This window comes from Xylocopa sonorina, unplaced genomic scaffold (genome assembly GCF_050948175.1).
Source record: "Xylocopa sonorina isolate GNS202 unplaced genomic scaffold, iyXylSono1_principal scaffold0027, whole genome shotgun sequence".
Lineage (NCBI taxonomy): Eukaryota > Metazoa > Arthropoda > Insecta > Hymenoptera > Apidae > Xylocopa > Xylocopa sonorina.
In genome coordinates this window covers 2,279,047-2,284,979 of record NW_027490098.1, presented here as the reverse complement: position 1 = coordinate 2,284,979, position 5,933 = coordinate 2,279,047, and the positions used below count along the sequence as shown (strand labels likewise).

Sequence of the window (5,933 nt, the reverse complement as noted above, 5' to 3'; positions counted from 1 at the left end):
ATGGCGAGGCCATCGGCGGGCCGGGCTTCGTTCTGGTCGCGAGTAAGGAACGTCGGGATTCGTTCATGTGCGCGGCTGGGATTTAGTTGGAGATGGGACGAGGTTCGTGAAGAACTTTCGGTCGTTTGTCGCTCCCGGAATGGGCGTAGTGTCGTTGTGCCGCCTGCTGCCAAGGGCCAAGTCACGCGGAGGCTGAGGGCAGCAGTGGGAGAGTGCTACCTGGAAAGGCTTCTTCGGAAGCCTGACCAGGGGAAGGTTTTCGACGCGACCTCCCGTTGCGCGGTCAGTAACCACTTTCTGCGCACCGGGGGGTATGTCCGCTTCGCTGATTGGCGCTTCGTTCACCGGGCCCGCCTCGACGTGTTGCCGCTAAATGGAGCACGTCGGTGGGGGACCGGTGACAAGCGTTGCCGGCGTTGCGGGCATGAGTTCGAGGGCCTTCCCCACGTGCTCTCCCACTGCGGTCCTCACTCCGCTGCCCGGCAGCTGCGGCATGACGGCCTCGTTCATAGGCTCGTGGCGGCTGCCCGTCTGCCAGGGGAGATCCGGGTCAATAAGCGCGTCCCGGGAGTCGACGGCGAGCTGGCAGCCCTGCGTCCCGACATCGTCGTGGAGCACGGGCTGTCGAAAAACATCGTCGTGGTTGACGTGGCCGTGCCTTTCGAGAACACTCTCGAGGCAATTGAGGAGGCGAGGATGGCGAAGATACGTAAGTATCAGCCCCTCGCCGAATCATTGCGGAGGCGCGGCTACCGAGTCCACGTAGATGCGTTCGTCGTCGGCGCCCTGGGCGCGTGGGACCCGGGAAACGAGTTTGTCCTGGACCTGCTGCGCGTCTCTCAGCGTTATGCAGCGCTGATGAGGCGTCTCATGATATCTGAGACAATAGCCTGGTCCAGAGATATCTACGTGGAGCATGTATCCGGGGTGCGTCAGTACCGGGCTCCACGGGGTACGTCTGAGGCGGAGTCGACATCGGCGGCGCTGAGCGGGAGCAGTGGAGGCGCCCGCGTCCCTGGGGTGGTGCCGCCCGCGGATCCCTGAAGCCTCCACACCTGCGGTCTGAGAGGACTGGCCGCGAGGGTCTGGAGTAAGCCCTGGTTATTCTATTTTATCTTATCTTGTTTTAATTTATTTTATTCTGTTTTACTCGGTTTTGGTTGGCCTTTTTGGTTCGCGCTTTTTTTTTTGGTTGCCTCCACGCGAAATGAGAATCAAATTAATTCGTCTTATTCTGTTTATCTTATTTTACTGTATCGTACTTTACTATATTCATCTTATTCAATTGGATCCTATTTCATTTTATTGATTTATCTATGTACTTATTTTACTTATTTGACTTTACTCTATCTTAGTTTAATCTACTTACCTAATCCTATGTTGCTTTATGTTATTACAACTTATTCTTTCTCATTTCGCCTTTTCTCTCTCTTAATACTTTCTTTTTATTTCTTTATGCGCGTACCTTACATTACCATACCATATGCTATTTTACGCTATTGGACCTTACCATTCCATTTTATCTTATTTTATCTTATCATATCTTGTTATACCTATCGCTATACTTTATTTATTTATTTATTTATTTTATTCTACTATAACACGAGCGCTAGTTGTTGCTCCTCTGGACCTCGCGGTGGCGGCTGGTACCTCTTGACCCTACCTGAGTGACTACAGTAAGGCGCATATCCGCACACTGACGCTCTAAGTCCATCTAGTCCATCACGCCATACGTCATGATATATTAATGACTATACATTTTAATCTATTGAGTACTAACTATATCTACTCTGTATACTTTACTTTAGTACATGGACATTCTATGTTACGCTACTGAGAAGTTAAGCTGTTAAACCGTGTCCTTTGTCACGCGGTTCATTTGTTACTTATGATAACCAATTGTATGGTGCAATATTCACCCGAATGCAATTATGATACATCTACAATGGACGCTGTAAGGACTTTCCCAACGGCATTATCCAATGTTATACATTACTGGTTAACAACCAAACTCGTGCGGAAGCAACACGAATAACTTTGTAACACAATTGTACACCCCTGGGGCTTCGGCCCCGGGGGAACATTAACTGATAAATAAACGCCTTATCTGTTCTTATCAGCTTAATATCTGATACACTCCTCATTAGGAGTCAGAATATTAACCTGATTTTTGGAAAAAGGCGGACCGCTGGGGCTTGCTCCACCTCCGCCGCGAGTCGACCCAGTATTGCAGTGCCTCTGGGACCGGCTCAATAAGCCTTTTCCAAAGATCAGTTTTATTTATCTAGTCAAAACCCACGCACTTTGATTTATCCATCAGTAGCTATAAGTATCATTTTACCTTGTGTTTTTCCGACTCGCTCACCGGAGTGTCGCGTCTTCATCCGCGTCGCGCGTGCTGTGCTCGTGTGTGGTGCAGTGTTCAGTGCGTTCGACTTAGCTGGTGGAACCCCGGACTTGGTAAGTCTAGCACTTGGAATATCGGTGGAGGTCCCTTCCGCGTGTTTAGTTTAAAGTGCTCCCGATGCGGTGGTGTTGAACGCATCGGGTAGACGTTAGACGTCCATACGTGACGTCCCTCCTCCAAGGTCGACCATTTCGACTTTCGAGGAGTTTGAATCCGAGTAGATTCGGTTTGTTCGACCTTATACCCGGTTATAAGTGTAAACTCTACACTTATAGCCGTTGGTTTTGAATTCGACCTCTCCGTATTTTGGGTGTTAGACTGTTTGCACGTACGCCCGTAATTCGAGTTTTTTGCTCGATTTTACGGGTCGTCGCTGCGAAATAGCAGCAATTAGTTTAATTAAATTCACCGTTTATTTGTTTTAATTAAGAGATCGGGGTACACGGAGGCCCTTTACACCCCGTGTAACTCGATACGTCGCGGTCCGGAGTTTTCCAGGCCGTGTGGAGTGTCGTGAAAAGTTAAACCGTCGCGGTTGCTGGTCACGTACGCGAAGCACGGTTCGTTCGTGCGGGGCTGTGTCCACCGGGCACAGCGGAATTGTTCTATATTATTTTATTCTATTTATTTTATTAGATTCCGTCCCGTCGTTAACTAGTATTATCTAATTAATTTATTCGCGTTCGCGTTCGCGTTGTCCCTTGTGATAATTGTATATACTTATTTATTCAACTTGTCCTTCGTCTTACGTGTTCGTCCCGTTCCGACCGTTACCGTTTGTGTTTGCTCCGGTGAGCGTTTTGTTTTATTATTTTGATTATTTATTTTATTTCGACGAGCCGAGTGTTTGCGTTGCGACACTATCGTAACGATGGCGGGTAATAGCAGTAATAATACAAGTTCAAGTGAAAATAGCGTGGTGTTGCTGCATTACCCGTTCCCTGCGGAATTTCCTTGCCCGTTCTGCTACCTTGGCAGAACTGTGTGCAAAAAGGGAGCGTGTGTCTATCTGAGACACACGGATCTATTCAAACATTTAAAGATCCATCACCCCGGTGCGATCAAAAGGTGGGTGTGCGGTGAGTGCGGCTTCACCGACGAAAGTGCGTATGCACTGAAGCGTGTGAAGTCGCACCACCAAACAAAACACCCGTCCACCGGGGGTCCGTGTGTCTCCGTTAGACACAACTCCCTTGCAGGGAGTGCCGCCCGCGCAACGCCCGGCGACAGCGTTGCCGAGTCGCGACCCGTTGACGCGGTGGAGGCGTTCTCCACCGAGAACGAGGCCTCTTTTCCCCCTCTGGGGGCGTCCCCGGTGACCTGTGGGGGCACTACAACGTGTGCCTCCACTTCAATAAGGACTACAACAACAATAACGACAACAACAACAACTAAGAGTCCAAATGTTTTCAGAGTATCGGGGACGGCTGCCTCTACTGCAGCCAAGACGACATCGAGAGGGGCCTCCTCCACATCGTCAACCAAAGGTACCACCACCACGCAACCCCGGCGAGGAACCCGTCCACCCACCGCCGGGACAACGAAAGCAAGGACGTTTAGATCCTCCACCACCACAATCACAACGACAACGACAACGACAGTGGTGGGGAGCAGCGCCGCGACACGGAGCTCCGTCACCCTCGCGGCGTTCCTTCAACGAAGCCGGCGCTCCTCCGCGGACGAGGCAAGCCCCAATACCACGAGGACCAGCAGCGGGTCGGGGGTCAAGGGGAGAAGTTCAGGGGGCACTTCCACCACGCCCCCTGCCCCCTCTAAGGGGAAGAAGAGGAGTCCGGCGGCGCCCGCAGCAGCTGGGAGGAAGAGGCGGGCGTCGACCGAGCCTCCCCAACCCGACCCGCCCCGACGCATCCTCCCATCGAGGAAGGTGACCCCCTCCACAACATTCGCGGAGGTCACCCGGGGTAGCCCGTCCGCCGTGGCTGGAGCGGCGGTGGTGTCAAGAAACACCAGAGCTACGTCTCTCCCGCCCGCGTTGCCCAGGATCACGCGGGCGGCAGCGAAGAGGATGGGGGGCGCGTCCACCACCTCCAGCGCCCCCCCAGCGACACCACCACTGCAGGGCCCACCACCCATGCCCTGCAGTGCTCCGGCCACGCTTACTACCACGACGATGACGACATCGGTCCGTGGCTCGCCTATAATGACGGTGGCCGTCGTGTCACCTGTGGCGGTCACCGTCGCGGCGCGGACGCCGCCAGCCACGGGCCGCGCCTCCACCCCGCCAGCCAGGACGACTCGGGCGACGTCCCTCCCGCCTGGGTCGTCCGCGAAGAGGCCCATTCGGGGACGCCTGTCCCCTTCGGGGGGCAGAGGGGACACCCAGACCACCGGAGTGTCCCTTCGGGTGGAGGCGCGTGGGGAGGGGACCGAGAAGAGGAGGTCCCTACCTTCGCCCAGGCCCCTCCCCACCATCCATGAGTCATCGTCGTCATCGTCGGACGACGAGAGAGCGCCGGCGGCCGCTCCCAAGGAGGGACCGGCCAGGACAACGAGGAGGCGCCGCTGCATTGGGAGCAGCGGCAGCAGCAGTAGCAGTAGCAGTAGCAGCAGCAGCAGCAACAGGAACAGGAGCAATACGAGCGCCGCGAGGGGACGGTCTGGAACAACACCAGGAGCGGCGAGGAGGCGGTGGGTGGACCGCACCATTACTTCCACCACGGATTCGTCGGGGGAAGAGGAGGCCCCAAGGCAGCCGTCCCCGCGGGTGGAGGGAACCGGTCCCTCCACTCGAAGGTCACCGAGGCTCCCTAGGGAGGAGGAAGGGGGCCTCAATCTAGATAATTTATTACTAGAAAATAGATTTTATTCGTTGACTGACCGGGCAACTCTTCCGGTCAATAATGACAATTGTACTGACTCCCCCGGGCGAAACCGGGGGTGTATTTGTGTGTGCAGGTGTGGAGGCGCGCGGGACCCGCCCGCGTCATCATCCCGGGGCAGCGTCGTCGTGGAGGCTCCGGTGAGGACGGCCCCGTCGAGCATTCGGGAAAGCCACCCGGTGAGTGTGACACGTGGGTATCGTGCGGGTACCAGAGGCGGTCGTGCACCTGCAGCGACCGTGGGGCGGCGGCGCGGGACAGCGACATCGGGCCTCCCGGCTGCTTGCGAGCGGGTAGGCGGGGCGTCTCAGCCTCGGGCCCCGCGGCAATCTAGGGTGCCCCATCCCCGAGGTGGAGGTCGCGACGCTGCGTCCGGCGCGCCACCAACCGGTAGACCCCGATCTAGGGGACGCCGGGAGGTGGACGTTGCCGCAAGGGCGCGGTTAGTGGCCTTCGCGGAGGGGGTGGGATCACTCGAGCAACTGGAGGCGCTCGCCACGAAGGTGGACGGGTACTTTCAGGGGCGGAGGGCCGTGGGACCCGGGGCTGGCGCACGGAGTGCCGCCTCCGGCGGGGGGGCCGGTCGGCGCCGGCCAGTCGCGGGGAGTGAGGGGCGTCGGGGTGATGTGGCCAATTCGATGGTGAGCGATGGCCCTCCCAGCGTCCCGGATCGCGTAGGGGAGGCT

At 56.1% G+C, this 5,933-nt stretch overlaps 1 pseudogene; it reads left to right on the top strand.

Moving 5' to 3' along the window:
• Positions 1-2,080: 2,080 nt before the first annotated feature.
• LOC143432137 (U2 spliceosomal RNA) lies at positions 2,081-2,258 on the top strand (annotated as a pseudogene).
• The last annotated feature ends 3,675 nt before the right edge of the window (positions 2,259-5,933 follow it).